At 44.4% G+C, this 11,263-nt stretch overlaps 1 protein-coding gene across 1 annotated transcript in view; it reads right to left on the reverse strand.

The window, feature by feature from the left end:
* The window catches only part of LOC122803964 (arachidonate 12-lipoxygenase, 12R-type-like), a 399,535-nt gene that overhangs the window by 218,522 nt on the left and 169,750 nt on the right, over positions 1 to 11,263 (reverse strand). The window lies entirely within an intron of this gene.

The raw sequence follows: 11,263 nt of genomic DNA on the forward strand, positions 1-11,263 counted from the left end.
AGACTGTGCTACAAAATAAGAATAATCGGTGTCATTACGCATGGACTGTGCTACAAAACAAGAATAATCAGTGTCATTATGCATGGACTGTGCTACAAAACAAGAATAATCCGTGTCATTACGCACGGACTGTGCTACAAAACAAGAATAATCAGTGTCATTACGCACGGACTGTGCTACAAAACAAGAATAATCAGTGTCATTATGCATGGACTGTGCTACAAAACAAGAATAATCAGTGTCATTACGCATGGACTGTGCTACAAAACAAGAATAATAAGTGTCATTATGCATGGATTGTTACCTTACCCAGTCCTGGTCATGTTCATGTTCATCACCAGGTTACCTTACCCAGTCTTGGTCATGCTCATGTTCATCACCAGATTACCATATCCAGTCCTGGTCATGCTCATGTTCATCACCAGGTTACCTTACCCAGTCCTGGTCCTGCTCATGTTCATCAACAGGTTACCTTACCTAGTCCTGGTCATGCTCATGTTCATCACCAGTTTACCTTACCCAATCCTAGTTATGCTCATGTTCATCACCAGGTTACCTGACCCAGTCCTGGTCCTGCTCATGTTCGTCACCAGGTTACCTTATGCAGTACTGTTCATGTGCTTGTTCATCACCAGGTTACCATACCCAGTCCTGGTCATGCTCATTTTCAACAGGCTACCTTACCAAGTCCTGGTCATGCTCATGTTCGTCACAAGGTTACGTTACCCAGCCCTTGCCATGCTCATGTTCATTACCAGGTTATATTACCCAGTCCTGGTCATGCACATTTGCATCACCAGGTTACCTTACAGAGTCCAGGTCATGCTAATGTTCATCACCAGATTACCTTAGCCAGTCCTGTTCATGCACATGTTCATCACCAGGTTACCTTATTCAGTACTGGTCATGCTCATGTTTGTCACAAGGTTACCTTACCCAGTCCTGGTCATGCTCATGTTCATCACCAGGTTACCTTACCCAGTCCTTGTCATGCACATGTTCATTACCAGGTTATCTTACCCAGTCTTGGTCATGTGTATGTTCTTCATCAGATTAGCTTACTCAGTCCAGGTCATGTTTATGTTTATCACCAGGTTACCTTACCCAGTTCTGGTCATGCTCATGTTCATCATCCAGTTTACCTTACCCAGACCTGGTCATGCTCATGTTCGTCACCAGGTTACCTTACCCAGTCTTGGTCCTGTTCATGTTCTTCACTAGGTTACCTTACCAAGTCCTGGTTCTGCTCATGTTTATCACCAGGTTACCTTACCCAGTCCTGGTCATGCTCATGTTCATCACCAGGTTACCTTACCCAGTCCTTGTCATGCACGTGTTCATTACCAGTTTACCTTACCTAGTTCTAGTCATGTTCATGTTCGTCACCAGGTTAACTGATCCAGTCCTGGCCCTGCTCATGTTCGTTACCATGTTACATTACCCAGTCCTGGTCATGCTCATGTTCTACAACAGGTTACCTTACCACGTCCTGGTCATTCTTATGTTTGTCACCAGGTTACCTTACCCAGTCCTGGTTATTCTCATGTTCATTACTAGGTTACCTTACCCTGTCTTGGTCACGCTCATATTCATCACCAGATTACCTTACCCAGTCCTGGTCATGTGCATGTTCATCACCAGGTTACATTACCTAGTTTTGGTCCTGATCACTTTCATCACCAGGTTACCTTACCCAGTCCTAGTCATGCTCATGTTCGTCACCATGTTACCTTACCCAGTCCTGGTCATGCCCATGTTTGTGACCAGGTTAACTGACCCATTCCTGGTCTTGCTCATGTTCATCACCAGGTTACCTTACCCAGTACTGGTCCTGCTCATGTTCTTCACCACGTTACCTTACCTAGCCCTGATTATGCTCATGTTCATCCACCAGGACAATACCTTACCCAGTCCTGGTCATGTGTATGTTCATCAAGAGGACAACACCTTACACAGTCCTAGTCATGCTCGTGTTCATCACCAGGTTACCTTACCCAGTCCTGGTCATACTCATGTTCATCACCAAGTTACCTTACCCAGTCCTGGTCATGCTCATGTTCATCACCAGGTTACCTTACCCAGTCCTGGTCATGCTCATGTTCATCACCAGGTTACCTTACCCAGTCCTGGTCATGCTCATGTTCATCACCAGGTTACCTTACCCAGTCCTGGTCATGCTCATGTTCATCACCAGGTTACCTTACCCAGTCCTGGTCCTGCTCATGTTCATCACCAGGTTACCTTACCCAGTCCTGGTCATGCTCATGTTCATCACCAGGTTACCTTACCCAGTCCTGGTCATGCTCATGTTCGTCACCAGGTTACCATACCCAGTCCAGGTCATGCTCATGTTCATCACATGGTTACCTTACCCAGTGCTGGTCATGCTCATGTTCGTCACCAGGTTACCTTACCCAGTCCTGGTCCTGCACATGTCTGTTACCAGGTTACCTTAGCCATTCCTGCTCCTGCTCATGTTTGTCACTAGGTTGCATTACCCAGTCCTGGTCCCGCTCATGTTCATCACCAGGCTATCTTACCCGGTCTTGGTCATGCTCATGTTCATCACCAGTTTACCTTATCCAGTCATGGTCATGCACATGTTCATCACCAGGTTACCTTACCCAGTTCTGGTCATGGTCATGTTCGTCACCAGGTTACCTTATCCAGTCTTGGCCAAGCTCATGTTCATCACCAGATTACCTTACCCAGTCCTAGTTATGCTCATATTTGTCACCAGGTTACCTTACCCAGTCCTGGTCATGTTCATGTTTGTCACCAGGTTACCTTATGCAGTCTTTGTCATGCTCATGTTCTTCACCAGATTACCATACCCAGTCCTGGACATGCTCATGTTCATCACCAGGTTACCTTACTCTGTCCTGGTCATGCTCATGTTCGTCACCAGTTTACCTTATCCAGACCTGGTCATGCATGTTCATCACCAGGTTACCTTACCCAGTCCTGGTCATGCATGTTCATCACCAGGTTACCTTACCCAGTCCTGATCCTGACCATGTTCATCACCTGGTTACCTTACCTAGTCCTGGTCATGCTCATGTTCATCACCAGTTTACCTTACCCAATCCTAGTTATGCTCATGTTCGTCACCAGGTTACCTGACCCAGTTCTGGTCCTGCTCATGTTCATCACCAGGTTACCTTATGTAGTCCTGTTCATGTGCTTGTTAATCACCAGGTTACCTTACCCAGTCCTGTTCTTGCGCATGTTCATCACCATGTTACCTTACCCAGTCCTAGTCATGCTCATGTTCAACAACAGGTTACCTTACCACGTCCTGTTCATGCTCATGTTTGTCACCAGGTTGCCTTAACCAGTCCTGGTCATTCTCATGTTCATTACCAGGTTACCTTACCCTGTCTTGGTCATGCTCATATTAATCACCAGATTACCTTACCCAGCCCTGGTCATGCTCATGTTTTGTCACCAGGTTACCTTACCCAGTCATGGTCATGTGCATGTTCATCACAAGGTTACCTTACTCAGCCTGGTCATATTCCTGTTTATAACCAGGTTACCTTACCCAGTCCTGGTCATGCTCATGTTTATTACCAGGTTACCTTACCCAGTCCTGGTCATGTGCATGTTCATCACCAGGTTACATTACCCAGTTCTGGTCCTGATCATTTTCATCACCAGGTTACCTTACCCAGTCCTAGTCATGCTCATGTTCATCACCATGTTACCTGACCCATTCCTGGTCTTGCTCATGTTCATCACCAGGTAACCTTACTCAGTCCTGGTCATGCTCATGTTTGTCACCAGGTTACCTTACCCAGTCCTGGTCCTGCTCATGTTCATCACCAGGTTACCTTACCCAGTCCTGGTCATGCTCATGTTCATCACCAGGTTACCTTACCCAGTCCTGGTCATGCTCATGTTCATCACCAGGACAATACCTTACCCAGTCCTGGTCATGCATGTTCATGTTCATCACCAGGTTACCTTACCCAGTCCTGGTCATGCTCATGTTCATCACCAGGTTACCTTACCCAGTCCTGGTCATGCTCATGTTCATCACCAGGTTACCTTACCCAGTCCTGGTCATGCTCATGTTTGTCACCAGGTTACCTTACCCAGTCCTGGTCATGCTCATGTTCATCACCAGGTTACCTTACCCAGTCCTGGTCATGCTCATGTTCATCACCAGGTTACCTTACCCAGTCCTGGTCATGCGTATGTTCATCACCAGGTTACCTTACCCAGTCCTGGTCATGCTCATGTTCATCACCAGGTTACCTTACCCAGTCCTGGTCATGCTCATGTTCATCACCAGGTTACCCAGTCCTGTCCTGCTCATGTTCATCACCAGGTTACCTTACCCAGTCCTAGTCATGCTCATGTTCGTCACCAGGTTACCTGACCCAGTCCTGGTCCTGCTCATGTTCATCACCTGGTTAGCTTACCCAGCCCTGTTCATGTGCATGTTCATCACCAGGTTACCTTACCCAGTCCTGGTCATGCTCATGTTCAACAGGTTATCTTGCCAAGTCCTGGTCATGCTCATGTTCATCACCAGGTTGCCTTACCCAGTCCTGGTCATGCTCATGTTCATCACTAGGTTACCTTACCCAGTCCTGGTCCTGCTCATGTTCATCACCAGGTTACCTTACCCAGTCCTGGTCCTGCTCATGTTCATCACTAGGTTACCTTACCCAGTCCTGGTCATGCTCATTTTCATCACCAGGTTGCCTTACCCAGTCCTGGTCCTGCTTATGTTCATCACCAGGTTACTTGACCCAGTTTTGGTCATGCTCATGTTCGTCACCAAGTTACCTTACCCAGTCTTTGTCATGCTTATGTTTGTCACCAGATTACCTTACCCAGTCCTGGTCATGCTCATGTTTGTCACCAGGTTACCTTACCCAGTCCTGGTCATGCTCATGTTTGTCACCAGGTTACCTTACCCAGTCCTGGTCATGTTCATGTTCGTCACCGGGTTACCTTACCCAGTCTTGGTCATGCTCATGTTCATCACCAGGTTAACTGACCCAGTCCTGGTTCTACTTATGTTTGTCACCTGGTTATCTTACCCAGTTTTGGTCCTGCTCATGGTCATCACTAGGTTACCTTACCCAGTCCTGGTCCTGCTCATGTTCGTCATCAGGTTACCTTATCCAGTCCTGGTCCTACTCATGTTCATCACCAGGTTATCTTAGCCAGACCTGGTCATGCTCATGTTAATCTCCAGGTTATCTTACGCAGTCCTGGTCATGCTCATGTTCATCACGAGGACAATACCTTACCCAGTCATGGTCATGATCATGTTCATCACCAGGTTACCTTACCCAGTCATGGTCATTTTCATGTTCATCACCAGGTTACCTCACCCAGTCAGTCCTGGTCATGCTCATGTTACCCAGTCCTGGTCATGCTCATGTTCATCACCAGGTTACCTTACCCAGTCCTGGTGGTGCTCATGTTCATCACCAGGTTACCTTCCCCAATCCTGGTCATGCTCATGTTCATCACCAGGTTACCTTATCCAGTCCTGGTCATGCTCATGTTCGTCACCAGGTTACCTTATCTGGTTTTGGTCATGTTCATGTTCATCACCAGGTTACTTTATCCAGTCCTGGTCATGCTCATGTTCGTCACCAGGTTACCTTACCCAATCCTGGTCATGCTCGTTCTTCACCAGGTAACCTTACTCAATCCTGATCCTGCTCATGTTCGTCACCAGGTTACCTTACCCAGTCCTGGTCATGCTCATCTTCAGCACCAGGTTACCTGACCCAGTCCTGGTCCTGCTCATGTTCAGTGCCAGGTTACCTTACCAAGTCCTGGTCATTCTCATGTTCATCTCCAGGTTAGCTTTCCCAGTCCTGGTCATGCTCATGTTCATCACCAGGTTGATCTAGTGAAGCACAAACTTGTTATTGCTTATCACTATCATTTTGCCCAACTGTACTTGAATCATTACACCCATAACAGCTTCCCCTCCGCACTTGAATCAATACATCCCTTTTCACTCCCACTTAAACAACACCTCTCCTACTGCTCTTTTCCTAACTGCCCCATCCACCACTCTACCCTTCTCTTGCATTCCCTGTATACCTAAGGTATAAGCCTTCTAGATAACACCAGTTTGGAACAGGCAGCTTAAATAGCACTAATCCTATACCATGCTCTCTCCGTCACATGCTAGTACCATTATCCTCTTATAAAAAATGGTGCGCTGGTTTCCATGGTCACCTCACTGCAAGAAGATCTCCAGTTAGATTCTCATCTGGGCTGCCTACTTTGTAGAGTCTACATCTTCTCTTTGCATTTGTGTTGGTTTTCTCTGGGTGCTTCAGTTTCCTCCCACATTAGAAAGCCATGCATCTGGAGCATTTCTCCCTGGGCATCAGCTAAAAATTGGCTTGTTCCAAGTCGGACTTTCTTGGTAAACAAATGTAAAAAAAAAAAAATAACTTCCACCCCCTCCTACATACTTTTATAACTTATCTCATTATATCTGTTTAATTTTAACAAACTTCTGCACTACTAATATCTCCTTCCTACCTAATTTTATAGCATTACTCATTGCGTATCTTGAACTCCTTGCAAACCTGTCTTAACTGAAATGTAAAAACACTAAACTTCCTTACAACAATATTCTAGATTCTGCATTATCAATCCATTTAGTTCCTGAAATTTTTTACAGCTGGTACAAGTATAGACTTACAATTGTTGATGTAAATACTTGACTGTATATACCCATCTTGTAATCGTGCTTGTCATGAGAAATCTATCTGTTTTTCTGAGAATTGTTTGAAATTCACCTGTTAATATAAATGTACTGTGATGGAACTTTTCCTCTCAGCCCTCTTGTGAAAATCAGATCTGCCCACTCGGACTTCCCAGTCAACAAAGACAAGTAAATATATAAAATAGCATTTAATAATTTCTTAAGTTATAATGATTGTAAATAAACTGGAAGATATTTTTTTCCTTTACTCACTCATTAATCAGCCTAAGTTTGGTATGTATTATATAACTGAATATCAGCCCAATTTGTAAGGGGGTGTTGCAATCCTCTTCTTACCCCTGTGCAATTCTAAAGGGTAGGAGGTTGCAGGGAGTGCCAGCCTTACTTCCAAACAAAGTTAATGGAAACTACAGTTTACCGTTCAGCATAAGTGGGAATGCTGCACTCCTGAGTGTGCTGTCCTTTGGATGAAACATTGACTTGGGGCCCCATCTGCTTGAGTTGGAGGTAGCTCAAGTGGATATAAAAGATTCTATGGCACCTATTAAAGAGTAGGGATCCTTTATTTATATACTACATATTTACAAATATTTACAAGGGTACAAATATATCTATATCTTTCCATAACCACTATCTGATTTTCTTCAATATTGTTGCTAAAATCCATTTATTGTTAAACATAATTTCATATATTCCTTCATTCAATATGACCCTTTATCTATTATTTTAACATGTTCTTTACTTCTATTCATATAATATCCATATTTAATAATATAAATGTTTTATCCGCTTCATTTATATTTTCAAAAAAATCTTTTTTAAATAGTTTTCCCCATAACTTCTTTACTCTTTAACATTTCAAAAACATATGTCCTATAGTTTCTTCTTTATTACAATGTAAACGTATTCTATCAATTTTCTTCTTATATGGCATATTTCCTTTAACTGACAATTTATCTATTACTAGTCAACACAAAAATCTCAACATTCTACTTTCTGATTACACTATTTGCTTCTTAATTTTTATAGCTTTAATCTTTTCATCTGTTAGATTTTCCCAAGGTTTTACATAGTAATGTTTTACCATTACATTCTTCTGAGCTGGGAATTTCTGGTTAAATGCTTATTGTGCCTGCTTATTTGATCTGTTTCTTTCTGAAATTTCTGCTCTTTGTTTGCTGTAGCCCAGAAGTTAGTAGTTTATTGGCCATTTTGAGCTAATTTCTTTCTCTTTCATTTCCCTGCTATAGAAAATGCATTTGTGTGGTTTTGCGTGCCAGGCAGTGCCAGTTAGCTAGGGTTAAACTATTCCCAGCTCCACAAAGTCTACTCTTCAAATTTTCCCTTGGAACTAGACAAACTTTCAACTTAAGCACTCAAACCATTCATTTCACAGCCCAGCACTTGCTCAAAACTCGTAGCAAGCATTAATTAACCCTAGCGCTAGACCCCCTATACTGTCCAGAAGGACAAGGCTCTCTATTCGTCCCTACCAGCCGATCAGTAAAACAGCTTACTTTACCTATTCAGGCATGTACAAACGATAGTTTCAGGTGTACTTTCCAGTCCAACTAGTGAATCTGGGCATTTTGAGGCAATGTTACAACTGCCTCATGTACACAGCAACCCTCTCCTCCTACCACCAAACACTAATATATGCGAGAGATGCAATTATACAGCCAAACTGGAGGCAAAGCTCTCTCAACCCAAGACTGGAACTGACAGTCAAGAGGAGAAGGAAAATACTTGCAACACACCACCAGTCTCATATAGACCTACTAAACCAACACTGGCAAATAACACACATAAATAAACAAAAAAAATACACAAAAACATACTCGGAAGCTCTAAATAAAAATCTGCAAAAGAAACAGAGACCTCCAAAGCAGACACCCAAGCAACCTCCATACCCCATCACAAACCATGAAACACATACTTCACATATTCAGTGTGCCATGCAATCACAGCCTTAAGGCAAAATAACATACCCAACAAACTACTAATAGGTGACTCTATAGTCAGGCACACTGATGTCCCACTAACTAGGCTGGACAAGGAGAAGGTTACAGTTAGCTGCCTGTTGGTTGCCAGGATCCGCCACATAACACAAGCACTGAGGTCACTCCAGAGCAAGTACAAATACGACTCTGTCATTGTCCATATTGGTGTTAATGACCTGAGACGTACCTCCCTGGACTACATGAAAAGAGACATGGAAGAGCTCTCTGATCATGGAGACCAGGCCGGTATGACCCTGACCCTGAGTAGCATCCTGCCCTCACCGAGAATGATGCAACAGTATAAAGAAAAAATGATCAATTTCAACAATTGGCTAAGTTTCTGGTGTCATTCAAAGGGGATCCAGTATCTGTCCACCTGGGATGACATGCTCGACAAGCCATGTTGATTTGCAACAAATGGCTTGCACCTGCCACCCTTAGGCTTTTGAATACTGGCCAAGGCTTTTGCCGCCCCCATAGTGACTTTTTTAGGTAAGGCTCAAAAGACAAACCCACCACCGGAAATAGCACAAGTAACCAAAAACTGAGGGTAATGCTACTCAACGCCAGAAGTCTAAACCTCAAAATGCATGCACTCGAGGCACTCCTCAGTATGGAGAACATCAATATCTGTGCAGTAACAGAAACCTGGTTTACGGCTCCTGAGAGCACCCTGGCACTACCAGGCTATAACTCATACCATACTTTTCGGCCACAGAACCCAGACCGAAACACAAAAGGCGGGATTGTATCCATATTCATCAAGGATACCCACACCTCCAAGTTAGTGGCACAGCACAATGCCTCAGAGATCATCCATGTGCAACTAACAATGGGCAAAACTGCTAGCTTGCTACAGATCACCCACCATGACCCAGGACCCCCATTCTGCATATCTGGAGACATTGGAAAATATGAAGGTCCTACAAAATGCCCTAATATTGGTGATTTCAATTACCCAAACATTAACTGGGAGAACTACTCAAGTGCTAACTCCCTTGCCCAATGCTTCCTAGAATTTATAAACTCGAGTGCCCTAGATCAACTGGTCAACATCCCCACCAGAGGTAACAACATATTGGACCTGGTCATCACCAACATGGGTGACCGGTGTTCTACACTGGAGGTCAATCCCTCACTGGTTAAATCAGACCATAGACTAATCACTCTGGATATCCACATTCTGCCCCCAGCCCCAGTCAAGGAAACCACAGTGAAAAACTTTTCAAAAGCAAACTTCACGTTACTTTAGACCAAGGTGGAAAGGTTCACAGCCCCCATGCTAAAGGACAATGCTGTCCAAGCTGCTGAATCCCTTACAAAGGCACTCTATGAGCACCTGCAAGAATGCATGGATCATGCTATCCCAGGCAAAACCAAGACTCACTCCTCCAAGAAAAGGAAACCAGTCAGGTGGACTCCTGCCATAAACAAGCTATACAATAGAAGGAGGAAACTAGTACAGAAAAGAGTAAAATCCCAAGATGGAAAGACATCCCTGATCAGTATCAGCAAGAAACTACGATCCTTCATAAAATCATGTAAGGCTAGCTTCGAAAGAAAAATTGCCAAAGACTCCAAAGTTAACCACAAAGCGTTCTTTAGCTATGTCAAGAACCTAAGTGGAAACTCTCAGATCTGCTCTGAGTTAGTGCAGAATGGCACAAAATACACTGAACTGACTGATATTGCCAAAATTCTAGCAGACAGGTTTAGTGCAAACTTCACCCCCCTCTTACCCCCAAAAGGGCCCATAACCATACCAGAAGAATGAAGAGCCACAGCAATCACTGACACACAGGTTAAAACAGCCCTATCCAAAGCCAAAAATACAGCTTCAATGGGACCAGACGGTGTCCCAGGATGTGTCTTAGATGAGCTCCAAAATGAACTAACCCCTCACCTAAATGCACTGTTCAAACTCAGCCTCTCTACAGGCTATGTACCCAGAGAGGTGCACAGCTACAGTTATCCCACTCCACAAAGGTGGAGCCACAACGGACCCCAGGAACTATCGCCCTATAAGCCTGACTAGCCTGGTTTGCAAGGCTATGGAGTGCATCATCATGGAACTCATTAACAGACATTGGGAACCTCCAAATATTGGACCCTACCCAATTTGGCTTTAAGGGCAGATCATGCCTCCTAAACCTGGTGGACTTCTTTGAGACAGTTACCAAGGCTTTAGATGAGGGAAAGGAGGTCCATACAGCCTACTTAGACCTCGCAAAGGCTTTCAACACCATTTCCCATTCTGGTATTATAGACAAGCTCAGCAGCCTGAACATAAACCCCTGTGTCAAGAGGTGGGTTGCCAATTGGCTCACAGATAGAACCCGCACGGTGAGAGTTGCAGGCTCTAAGTCCGACTCTAAACTGATTACAAGTGGCATCCCCCAGGGCTCAGTCCTGGGACCCCTCCTGTTTGGTATATACTTCTCAGAGGTACTGGCAAGCACAGGAGGACTATGGCTGACCAAGTTCACAGACGACTGCAAACTGGGGGCCATGACTGACTCTCCGGCTGATACAGACATCCTCCAGAAGA

This window comes from Protopterus annectens, chromosome 6.part0 (genome assembly GCF_019279795.1).
Source record: "Protopterus annectens isolate FY-2018-M chromosome 6.part0, PAN1.0, whole genome shotgun sequence".
In the NCBI taxonomy this organism is placed as follows: domain Eukaryota; kingdom Metazoa; phylum Chordata; order Ceratodontiformes; family Protopteridae; genus Protopterus; species Protopterus annectens.